Raw genomic sequence first — 12,866 nt, forward strand, 5'->3', positions numbered from 1 at the left:
TTCCTATCCTTTCAGACATCCTCAGGATACTTACAGAATCAGCACTGGCACACTGCCTATGGGGAACAGCATGTTTTCAAAACGTGAGCCAAAAAGATTTTTGGCTCATATTTTGTTTTTACTTTCTAAATGGTTTTAAATTTTCTACATCTCCTAGATATTCCTGACTCCTCGCTCCTAGAGATATACATATTAGGATGTATAGAAATATGATTGATTAATTATTTAATTAAATGCCCCCCCTCCCCAATACAGTACCAAGACCATTTATTAGGTAAGAGTCCCGGAGAAGGAGTAAGCAAGACTGGTCCAAGGATTGCTGGTGCCCCAAGAGAAGTCTGGGTTTAGCCCCCAACCCCTTTGCCCCAACCCCTTTGCCCCTGCCCCCTTCATCCATGCAGGTTAGTGCCTCCCATCATTTGAGTGGGTAGGTGGGTAGTCCTTGTTGTCCAAAGCAGTCCCCATTGCTCTCCCACCAACTCACTTGTTGTCCTCACTCTTCTGCCTTGGCGCCCTAGGCAATCTTCTAGTTCATCTATTGGATGGACTGGCCCTGGAAGTAGGCAGTTTATGCCTGTGAGTGCAGGTTATATAGTCTGATGACCATCAGATTTGCAGTTAATAGTGGGAGCCACCGCTTCCACTGCTGCCGCCGCCTCCTCCTCCTCCTCCCTGTGTGCATTGTATATATATGTTTGTCTTGTTTAGTGGTTTTGTTTGAACACTTTTATGTTATTGATGGTTGGGCTGATGCGTTAAGAGGGTAGGGATATATCAATGGGTGAGAGGAAATGGGAAATGCATTCTTATTGTTAGAAAAGTTAATAAACTTTAAATAATAATAAAATCCAGCCGCTCGCTGCTCAAATGTGTGGCACGACTTATTTGCCCCAGCCCCCTTTGCTTCCAAGGAGCACGAGGCCTGGCATCCTCTGATTGGCTCATGGGCATGGAGGGGGCAGGACTTAGACGGCTTCAGCCATTTTGGCATCCCAACCTGCACTCTGCTTCTCACAAGCACAGAGAGAAGACGCGGGGCTAGGAGCTCGGTAGAGAGCCTGGGGACTGTAGGAGGCTGAGGCCAATTTCAAGGATGTTCTTCATGGCCATGGCGGCCGGGTTCAGTGCAGGTGGAGCAGCTTGGCAGGGGGAGCTCAGCAGGGGGAGCAGCTGAAGCTCGGCTCAAGGAGCAGGTGGCGGAGGCTTTGGTTGTCGGGCCTTCACGGCGGAGGTTTGGAGTGCCTTTGGGCCTGGGTTGGTAGCAACAACAGGGTGGTGCTCGGCGGTGTGGCAAATAGCTGAGGCCTAGTCTTGGGGGATACTTTTGGTGGCCTGCGGCAGGTTGCTGGGCACAGTGGTCAGCAGGGGGAGCGATCAAAGGCTGCATGTGGAGTAGCCCTGTTGGCATTTGGGTGGTCCAGCCTTCCCAGCCCTGGTGCAAATTAAGTTGTGGGCTTGCACCAGTGGCAAGGGTTGTTCTGGGTATTTTTAATTTTAGGAATGGGGGAGAAGGGGTTGCCTTGGGGTACCTCTGTTAATTGTCGATATCCGGTGGCATTTATTGTCGCCATGGGCCCCAAGAAGGCTCCAGGAAAGAGTGGGGGCAAGGCTATGCGTCCGCCCAGGAGACCCGCACCACCTGAGTCCTCGTCTTTGGACGATGAGGATTTGGGCATGGGTACTGTCAAGGCACTTATCGCTCATTAGGAGGTGCTGGAGAAGGAGCACAGAACACCCCAGGAAGGGGAGGGAAAAGGTGGCCCCTCAGGGGTGCCAGTTCAGCCAAGGAAGCCCACTAGGGCTGCTAAGCAGGCTAGGTTAATGCAGGCACTTTCTGATAGACTGTCTGCTCTTGAGGCTCAGAAAAGGGATACAACACCTGCGCCTAAGGAAGGTATCATGGATCCAGTCCTTGCGCCAAGTGAGGTGGATTCTGACATCAGCAGCATGCCACTGAAACTCCAAGGTGACAGCAGAGGAGGCCAGGAACATGGAGATGCTGGCTCAGGTAAGTATCCCCAGGGTCATTGGCCCTGAGGTATGCAACATTTTGTTGTCCCATCTGGTCCTTATGGATGGATCCCTGGTGCTTTTGACCGGCCCACACTTTATGCCACCTGTAGTCAGGTATGGCAGGGCTTGCCTACGCAGGGCATAGGGGGATGACCTGCTACAGTCAACATAGTAGGGACACAGGCCACATATCAGGAGCCATAACCTCCTTGTGATATTTCACTATTTGGAAAATCACCTTCTTCCCTCCATTAAAGAGAGTATCTGGAGGCGTGAATTTGTTGATGTATTCCAGCTCCTATTCCGAGAACCTGAACCGGTGCTCAAGGAAGGTGAGAAGGATAGGGGGAAAGAAAAATCCAAAAGGAAGCCAGTAGAACACAACTGGGCGAACTGGGTATCACTATTCACCATATACAGTACACGGGTGTGGTCATGCAGTTTCAACTGGCTAAAGGGCCTGCACTGGTTAAATACTTTGATATTATCCATAGGGGCTATATGGATTTTATGGGAAACGTGTGGGAGAGTTACGATCAGGCCTTTCGCTTAAGGGCAACTTTAAACCTAGCCATCCCGTGAGATAGACAACACCAGGAGTTGTGGCTGGTGATTATGACCCCATCCAGGCCCATTGAAGGGGAGCGAGCAGATAGTGGGCACATGATCTTCAAGGTGCTGGCAGCGCCTGCCACTTCAGAGGCAGGCACTCAGGGGGTTCAAAGCCTCCTTGTTTGCTGGGAATTTAACAGCAACAGCAGGTGCTCTCAATCCCCATGCAAGTTCAAGCGTGATTGCAGCTTCTGTGGGGCTAGGCACTCAGGGGTTAGTTGTCCACATGCCAAGGGTTTCTGTGGCAGTTTCAGGGACCAGTTCAGCAGAAACAAATGGGGAGGGAGTGCAGCCCAAGGAAGTGGTTTTGGAAAAGGGGCCCAGCCCAGTTAGACTGCCAATTTTATGTGGTTTATTATGTGATTTCCTTGACAGGGAACATGTTGCATACTTGTTAGAGGGGGTTACGTTAGGGTTTAGGATTCCATGTCAGTTGCCAAGGGTGCACACTTTTGCATAAAATTTAAAATCTTTTCTGGGGCTCAAAGAGGTAGTAAGCAAGAAAATACAGAAGGAGGTAGCCCTTGGTAGAGAGCTTGGCCCATTCATGGGCAAGCCATTCACTTGACACATTTGCCCTTTGCCCACACTACGGATCTCTCCATTGAGTGTAGTACCCAAGAAAGCCCCTGGAGAATATCACCTCAGACATCACCTGTCTTTTCCCCGGGGGGGGATCAGTGAATGATGGGATATGGCCTGAGCTTTGTTTGGTACATTACACCTCATTTGATGAAGCCATGGCAATGATTCAATCATGTGGGCGAGGAGCATTTATGGCCAAGTGTGATATTGAGTCTGCCTTTTATCTCTTGACCATTCATCCAGATGATTTCGACCTATTGGGGTTTCATTCCAGGGCAACTATTACATTGAAAGGGCATTGCCCATGGGTTGCTCTGTGTTGTGCATCATTTGAAGCCTTCAGCTCTATGTTAGAGTGGGCTGTACGGCGCAGGTCGGGCCTTAAGTCTTCGGCTATTTATTTATTTATTTGATTTATATACCACCCTTCCAAAATGGCTCAGGGCGGTTTACAACATTAGTTGGATGGTTTCCTTTTGGGGGGCAGAGTGGGTACATTCCAGTGTTTGAACCTACTTCAGTCTTTTGTAGCCCTCTGTGGTGAGTTGGGTGCTCCTTTAGCCAGGGATAAGACCGACGGTCTGACAGACAAATTGACATTTTTTGGGATTGAGTTGGACACCACAGAGGAGTGTTCATGCCTACCAGCAGGGAAGTTAATAACCCTCAAGGGCCTTTTGCACGAATGTGAGCGTGCTAAAGAAGTCACCCTCAAGTTTTTACAACTTAACGGTCATTTGAACTTTGCTTGTAGAGTGGTTGCCCCAGACCGGGCCTTTCTCAGGCACGTGGGGGTGCAGGAACCACACTATCACAATAGGGTCATGGACCGTATGCAGGAGGAGATCAGGCTCTGGTCCACTTTCATTGACTCGTTCAATGGGGTTTCAGTCTGGTGTGGTCTCCAGCTGTTAGAGGTGGAGATCCAGGTGCACTCAGATGCAGCCAGTAGCCTTTGTTTTGATTTATATTTCCGGGGCCATTGGTGTGCTGAGCGCTGGCCTACCGAATGGGTGGATAGCGGGGTTACCCTTACCTTCTTGGAATTTCCCCCCATTGTGGTTGCAGTCCATATCTGGGCTGAACTCTTTCGGGACTCAACAGTGAGGTATTGGTGTGACAACCAGGCCACGGTGCATGTTATTTACTGCCAGACTTCCAAGTTCCCTAGGGTCATGGGATTGGCCAGAGCATTTGTCTTGGCATGCCTACGGCATAACATCTTGTTCGTGGCACGACATGTCCCAGGTGTCCAGAATGGCATTGCAGATGCCCTGTCTTGTTTTCAGGTGCACCGTTTTTGTCAGCTGGCTCCGGGAGTGGCGCCACATCCTTAATTGATGCCCCAATGGATGTGGAGCCTTGGCATTTAGAGGTGGACAGAGCTATTTATGCTTCCTTGGCACTGGCACATGCAAAGCATATGAGAGAAAGGTCAGGGCATTCCAGCACTTTCAGTCCCAGGTAGGACTGGGTCAGCAGTGGCCGGCCCCAGCAGAGCACCTCTTGCAGTGTTTGGTACATCTGCGGTCGCAGGGTTTGGCTGCGGGTACCTTAGCAGGTCATCTGGCAGCCTTGGCCTTCTTCGCAAAGTCTAAGAGTTGGCAAGATCACACTGGCAACTTTAGGGTCCAGCGTATGTTAGAAGGCTGGGCCCAAGAGGTGCCTATGCCAGTGGACCGGTAGCTGCCACTTTCACCTGAGGCCCTGCAGAGTGCAATTGGTCTCTTCATGGCACTTTGTTCTTTGCCTTATGAAAAGGCGCTGTTTCAGGCTGGTGGCCTTTTTTGGTGCCTTTCAGCTGGGGAGCTATTTGTCAAGGGTAAGAACAGTCTCTCCTCTAGGGTCCTGCAGTTCCATGACTTGGCCTTCCAATCTGGTGAGGTACAGCTATGGCTGAGATTCTCTAAGACAGATCAAAGGGGAGGAGGCAATTGGTCACTCTTCATAAGGCTGACAGTACTGTGCTCTGCCTGGTCAGTGCGCTGGAGCATTTTGTCATCCTGAGAGGACCTGCTTCTGGGTGCCTGTTTATGCACAGTGATGGGCAACCCCTGTTTATCAACAGTTCTGGGCCAAGATGCGGAATGAGCTTGAGGCTGCTGGGGTTTCCATGCAGCAGATGTCATTACACTCCTTTAGGATTGGTGCTGCCTCCACAGCAGCTAGGATGGGTTACCCAGGAGCAGCCATCCAACGATTGGGTCAGCGGCGCTCAGGTGTGCCACAGGTATGTGCGCTGAGGAGCTTGGCTGCAGTCACTAGTTTGTTCTTTCCTTGCAGGACCTGTGTTACCGACTGAACGTGCTAGGGTTCTCGTCATGGATCACTCGTTTGTGTTCTGGGCGTACAAGTGGGCAAGTGGTGCCAAACCCGGAACTCAGCTTGGCCTGGGACAGTGGACCTTGGTCACTTGGCTTGGCCAGCGGGGCATGCTATTTGCCCAATTTTTGCCTCTATTACTTGAGTTTTTAAGGGGACAATCCACCTCCAGATATCCTCTTGTTCCACTTGGGTAGTAATGACCTTGTTAAGCAGTCAGGGTTTTCCCTAATTAATAAGGCATGCACTGACCTCGGGGTGGTGTAGTCGTGGTATCCAGATCTTATTATTGTTTGGTCGGACATAATTCAGCATAGATTTATGGAGGGATGCACTTAAACCTGGTAGGTTTTTAAGATAGACACTTAAACCTGGTAGGATTGACAGGGCAAGGAGGAAGGTCAACTTGTCCCTGGCCTGTTTTGTAGACACCCTGGGAGGGGGCTGTTTGACACACCCTGACTTGGTATTTTCAAACCCCCACCTCTACAGGGGTGATGGAGTGCATCTTTTGGCAGCTAGTATCAGGATTTTTATAGAGGATTTGAGGCTGGGATTGGTGGTAGTTCTTTGTAGTTGGTGGGCGGTATGTGGGGATAAGGTAGGCTAACCGCTCGCTGTGGCATGTGCAGTGTGGTGGGGAAACAACAACAATGCCTTGGTGATCACTTTAGGTAAGTGCTTGGCTATCGGGAGGGCGGTCATCTCCCTTGAGGCTTGGCGGATCAGGGATGCTGACTTAGCCACTCCACTCTGTCAGGCAACATTCTTCCAAGAGGCTAGGCGGTCTGGGGGGAAGGGGGCATTGCCAATGACAGAAACCTGACTTTAGGTTGGCTAAGATGGGCAGCCTCCACTCTAGAGCAATGGGGCTGCCCGGAATCACCTGTGTCATCTAGGCTAAGGCAGTGCCACGTGGGCCAGCCATCCAAAACCACACTATGGGGGTAGAGTGCCAATCCCAGTTCAATCTGTTTACATTCCAGTTAACTACGTTTCAATAAATTGTGGCCCATTTTACCATAAGATTGTGTCTTGTGTCTCCTTGGGGTTTGGGTGCAAAGATATACTCACACTCCCAGGTTATTGCTAAAGCACTCTAAAGAAGAACATGGAAAACTGTCCATGCAAACATGGCCTTAGAAACAGGGTGATATGTTTGCACTGTTGCCAGATAAAAAGGTGTTTCCCTATCTTTGAGAGAAGAAATGGAATTAACTATCTGCTGGACAGTGGACAAGTTTTTTCTCTTAGTGAAAATTTTGAGAGTGTGAAAAATTACTGTGGGACTAAGACACATATTTGTGCCATAAAAACTATCTTCTGGAATGGAAAAGGTGGCTTCATGATATCTCTGGGAAGATTAACTACTTGATTATGCTCACAGAATCGTATTATCCATATACATCTATATCCCATCTTTGGTACTTGCCCCACACCTGCAGTTCTTTTAATGTCTGTGGCTCTTTTGCTTGATGCAAATCATAAAACAAAGTCATCCTACTACACCAGCAGGGAATGGTTGAATTTATTTATTCATTTATTTTGCTAAAGTGTTTCTCATTAGTGGGTTACAACAGCCAATATCACCGTTGATTGAAGCCTGGTAAAATCCCCATGGACTCAGTCTCTTAAAGCAGTCATAGATAATAAGGTTTCAGAAGTTAACATACCTAATGCTTCTCCATTAAAAAGAATTTTCTTTTCATGTCTTTATCTATCTGAAAGAGCAAGTGTGATATTCAGATAAAATACTCAGCAATTAGCCTGTAAGTGACATTTTATTAATTCATGGGAATAGTCAAACTATGAGAATTCCGAGCAAAATGAAAGATTGCTTGCTATTCATATGAATGTCCAATGGTCCCAGAGTGGGCCTTCCGTTATCTTTCAACATTAATGTACTAAAATCCCCAATCCTTCCCATCATAGCTGCAGTATTGAAGATACCCTCAAGCTTTATATCACAACCAAGCTATAGATTCTTCCAGAGGACCATGTGACAAAGATTAATTGCCATTTCAAGCTATCCTAGTTATTGTTATGCTATTAATTAGTTTAATGATACATTCATTCAGATTCAAAATATGATACCAGTAAGGTTTAATTAAAACAATCAATAACTCATTAACAAGTGACTGCTGTACTCTCATGGCTCGTGAGATTAATTCCTGGTTGTTGGGAAAGAAGCACCTCTGATTTCAGTGGGAAGATTTATGTCTATAGATCTGTTTTATTTCCAGTGATTGATTGTTTGGAATGTCGAGGACATAGACTTATTGAGTTGCTGACTTCTAACTTACAAACCTATTACTTCTAATATGGCATTAATTTAGTTCTGCAATTTTGTGACCACAGACATTCTATTTTGCAGGAATCTGGCTTTCCCCCCTAGAATTTTACAGGAATTATGTTTTTTTAAAAACAAAAAACAAAACAAAAAACCCACCAACCCCTGGAGAAATTCTGCATCTTATGGATGTAGATTTTCAAGTTCTGCAAGTAATGAGTAATGAGCTTCTAGAAGTACTACTATCTTGCCTAATGCTGCATCTACACCAATTCAGAGGTGAGAAAAGATGGGGGAGCAATCAGACAAAGGCTGTCAGAGGACTGCACTGACCAATGGAGTTGAGAAATAGGAAGTATGGAAGCTGAACAAGATGAAACTAGAAGCAGCTAGGAATCTGCAACCAGCAAATATGTCATTGGCAGGTAATGAACCTGATCCAAATAGCTGCTTAGATTAATGCAAGATATTGCAGAAGCCCTGTTGTTGTTGTTGTACCCTCAGAGAAGCTGCCCCCTGCAGTATCACTAAGTGCTTTTGAAACTCTCCTTGATTTCAAAAGCATTTACTCATATGCTCCATCTTTATTAACCAGGAATATTTATTTTATTTTATTTTATTTTATTTTATTTTATTTTATGTTAGGGATGTGCACAAATCAATTTCTTTGATTCAATTTGTACCCAAATTGAATCACCCTCAATTTGTTTTGGGTCCGAATCTCCCCCCACTGAATCACCCCAGATTCTATTTGTACCCGAATTTTCTGAATCTGAATCGATTCAGGGCAAAAAAGGGGTTCTGCAGGCAAAAGAGTGGGGTCTGTAGTGATAACAACAAAAATATTTCAACATGGAGTATTTGAACATTGTATTAAGTATCTGCATTAACTCACTTCCTGTTTCTTTTGTCCTGAAAAACAGAGGCTGTTCACACAAGCAGCCCTACCTGGGGACCATCTTATTTATCCCCTACCTGGGTAGGGCTGCTCATGTGAAGTGCCAGGTTCAAGGCCAATCCTGGCACTGCCTCCCCAAGTAGCCTGGAATGTTTACCTAGTCTTTTACCCAGGTCCAGGGTTGTGTGACTGCTCAAAGTGGTTTATGTAGAAAAATAAATAATACATAAATAAGATGCTCCCCTGTCCTCAGAAGGCTCATAATCTAAAAAGGAACATAAGGGCCCAGTGGTGGGCTGTTGTACTGGAGTTGCAAAGAACCAGTTACTCTTGCCTGATAAATATAAGAGAATCATCACTTTAAAAGGTATCTCTCTTTAAGAGGTCTATATATAGGAAAATGCTGAAAGGCATCATCTTATACTGTGTGGGAGATGGCAGTGGTAAACCCCTCCTGTAGTCTACCAAAGAAAACCACATGGCTCTGTGGTCACCAGGAGTTGACACCGACTAAACGGCACAACTTTTACTTTACTTTGCTCAGTTAGCAGGGGTAGATGGCATGTTTCCGTTTTTTGCAAACTCTGTGAATTGCAGATAACCCAAGTAGGCCAACAACTGAGTATGTTGGGATTTTTAGATTAGGAGAGCGAAGGATTATACACTACAATTGGTTGTACAAGACTTTCACTCTTATCTGCAGGTCATGACTTGGCAAAAGCAACCAGCTAAGCTTCCTGCACAGGACATAAATGCCTTCATAATCATTAAATTTATTCCCCACCCATGGGAAGCCCTTTGGCCCTGGGCTTAATGACTGAGTTCCATCAAAGCACATTTTAGGATCCTGATAAAAATTTCCAACCATTTCTACCTAGTGGATAAAGAGATTAATAATCCCCTAAGAAATTTTTCCTTCATATAAAAATGTGATTGGAAAAGAGACTATAATGCATTAATCAAATTGATTTGTTTAGCTCTTAGTTAAGGATGGCATTTACAGATTTCCTTTCACTGTTATCAGGCTTCTTCACATAGCATTGTAAAGATATAGACTTATAGCATACGTATCTCCTCTAAATTTAGATAATAATTTTGAGTCTAATTGGAGTTTTATGTATTCTTTGCTCTACTTCCTTTGGTTGGTGTAAATTGAGTTTCTACAGTTTCGTAAAGTCATATAATTAATCTGTACTTGTCTATGAACACATTAAAACAAAATAAAACAAAATGTTGCTTGAAAGTTCCAGACTATCTTGTTGCTATGCATCTGTGAAAGGAACTGGTTACTTCAGTTTATTTCAACCAATTCAGTTGTTTCACCTCAGGTTAATACTGCTCAGCTCACTCATGAACAACAGAGGGGATCTAGAGACAGTCATCATCAGCAACTAATTTGTCAGTGATAATGTATGGACATTGGTGACCATCAGATAGCCAGACAAGTGGTTTAGTAGAATCTGTGCTCTTTACAGCAACTTACCTGTTTGCTTTGACGACTCAAAGTTTTCACTTTCCACACATACTTCTTGTACTGCTGGCCCTTTTTCTGGGAGATGATCATCTGCTTGGGAGATGATTACTGCAAATCAGGTTGCAAAGCCCTGCATCCAACTGTCAAGCTCTCCCCTTCGGGTGCCTCTGCTTCTGCTGGCCAACTTCCTCCTCCTCTTCACTCTCTGTGAGTGAGGGCATGACATTCCATTTGACAAGCTCCTTCTCTTCCATTATTGTGTGGCTATCATTGCTTTGTTATGTGCCTCTCCAGCCCTGCATAAAGACCTTCTCCTGTTTTCCAGATTGATTCCAAGCTTTAGGAAACACCTGATATCATCAGGGCTCCTGAGAGCACCAAGAAACCTTACTCTAAACCCTGAATCATCTTTCTTTTCCTTTAGATCCCCACAAGAAACCCTCTCTGCAAGGTTTCCATTCTTCCCTGGTGATATACCATTTCCCTGCTATACTAGGGATTACTAGTTCTGAAAACACATGTGAGTATCATATTGCATCAGTTAGGAATCATCTCAAGTTAAAACACTTCCCTTTCTTCCCTTTCATTATAATCTTAATTGATAATTACCATCCTCACAAATTAGCCCAATTGCGCCTCAAATGTTCACATGTCTGCCATCTTGAATTGGGGTGGATGGTGTCATCATAAACTATACTACTGAGGTGTCCCTATGTGTCACTCACTACAACTGTTCCAAATATGGTCCAAATCAGTTAGACGGTTCACAAGTTAGCCCACTCATGCCTCAAACATTCATATGTCTGCCATCTTGAATTGGGGTGGATGACATCATTACAAACAATGTCATTGAGGTGTCCTATGTGCCCCTACAGCTGTAGCAAATTTGGTTGAAATTAGTTAGGTGGTTCACAAATTAGCCCACTTAAGCCTCAAATATTTACACTTCTGCCATCTTGAATTGGGATGGATGACATTATCACAAACTATTCCTTTGAGGTTTCCCTTTGTGTCACTCACTACAACTGTACCTAATTTGGTTCATATTGGTCCAGGCATTATGAAGTCAATAGTGGGGACACAGACACGCACGTCACGGATAGGGATGTGCAAACAGGTTTGATGTCAAACATGTTGGATGTCGAACCAGTACAGTTCGACAGGGGTCCAACCGAAGCACCACTTGTTCAGCCTGACCCCCACTTCTTTCATGAAAAACCTTTCATGAGGTTTTAAAAAAATTTATTCTCCCCCCCAAAAAACTTACCCCCCTCTGGGAAAGTTGTCCGAGGTGGTGGCGGCGGGCGGAGGGTCAGTGGAAATTCCCCCTTCCCACGCTGGCCTCCCTTATTTAAAAAACCTGGCTGTTCGGCCATTCTTTGGCTGGTTGTCAGCCTTCCCCCCTGGCCCAGTGGCCATTTCGGAGGCTGCTGTACCTGCACAATGGTCCTCTGCGTGGCATGGGTCATGCCAGACTGGACCGAACCAAACCAGGGAGGTTCGAGGAGGTGCTGGACCAAACTGGTGCAGTCCAGTTCCATGCACACCCCAAGTCATGGACATACACACAGTAGGGGTGTGCAAGGACTGGTCCAGGGCCATGCAAAAGGCCTCCAGACCGGTCTGGAATTCAGCCGGTCCGGCGGTTCGGCAGGGGGTGTGTGGCTTTAAGGGTGTGTGTGGGGGGGTAGTACTTCCCCCCCACACACCGCTCTTCCCCCTCTGGCGCTGGACTTTTATAAAACGTTTTTGGGGCGGCAGAGTTCCTCCCTGCCACCCCTGCCGCCATCGTTGTCTTCCAAGTTTACAAGCAGTAAAAGCTGGCACCACTCATGTGCTCGTTGCGGCACGTGCACCGGTGGCAGCAACAGGCACACACGCGCCACAACGGGCGCATGCGTGGTGCCAGCTTTTACTGCTTGTAGACTTGGAAGACAACGACGGGGGCAGGGGCGGCAGGGAGGAACTCTGCTGCCCCAAAAACATTTTAGAAAAGTCCAGCGCTGGAGGGGGAAGAGCGACAGGGGTGAGTGGGTAAGTACTACCCCCCGCCCTTAAAGTCACACTCCCCCCAGTGCCGGACCACGCCTCCATGGTCTGTGCACATCCCCAACACACAGGATGCCATGATAACATAAGCATAATTTCCTTAAGGAAAGTCGGCTAACAAACTTTATATTTTATTTAAATTAAAAAGGCTCACTTCATTTGTGGCCTCTCTCTTCTCTAGCTAGGCAGGAAGTGGGTGTTGCCCTTAACTTCTTTCTGGTTCCTCCCAGAACATATACGTTAACTAGTCTGCCTCCAGTGGCTCTTTTCATATTGCTACAGGGAGGGCAACCCATTCTCCCAATTCATTTATTTCAGTATAATAATGGATTTTTAAAGTGTGAACACCACAGAGGGAATGCCATTAATTCCATTCATGATTATAAAGTATTGTGAAGCAGATAAAGAAGTCACTCACATGCAATGGGGGGCCAGGGTGTGTGTTATTCTCTAACCCTAACTTATGACATGAACATAAGAACATAAGGAACAGCCCTGCTGGATCAGGCCCAAGGCCCATCTAGTCCAGCATCCTGTTTCACACAGTGGCCCACCAGATGCCTCTGGGAAGTCCACAGGCAAGAGGCGAGAGCATGCCCTCTCTCCTGCTGTTGCTCCTCTAC

At 46.4% G+C, this 12,866-nt stretch overlaps 1 long non-coding RNA gene across 2 annotated transcripts in view; it reads right to left on the bottom strand.

Moving 5' to 3' along the window:
* Nucleotides 1-7,083: 7,083 nt before the first annotated feature.
* The window catches only part of LOC128346050 (uncharacterized), a 33,891-nt gene continuing 28,108 nt past the window's right edge, over nucleotides 7,084-12,866 (bottom strand). Inside the window, exons 3-4 of one of the 2 annotated variants that reach the window (XR_008316753.1) lie at nucleotides 10,204-10,399; nucleotides 7,084-7,253 (exon numbers count right to left, since the gene is read on the bottom strand). This is a non-coding gene — a long non-coding RNA (uncharacterized LOC128346050). The remainder of the gene's footprint in view (nucleotides 7,254-10,203; nucleotides 10,400-12,866) is intronic. The other variant, XR_008316755.1, reaches the window with a different exon arrangement.

Source organism: Hemicordylus capensis, chromosome 2 (genome assembly GCF_027244095.1).
Source record: "Hemicordylus capensis ecotype Gifberg chromosome 2, rHemCap1.1.pri, whole genome shotgun sequence".
Classification (NCBI taxonomy): domain Eukaryota; kingdom Metazoa; phylum Chordata; class Lepidosauria; order Squamata; family Cordylidae; genus Hemicordylus; species Hemicordylus capensis.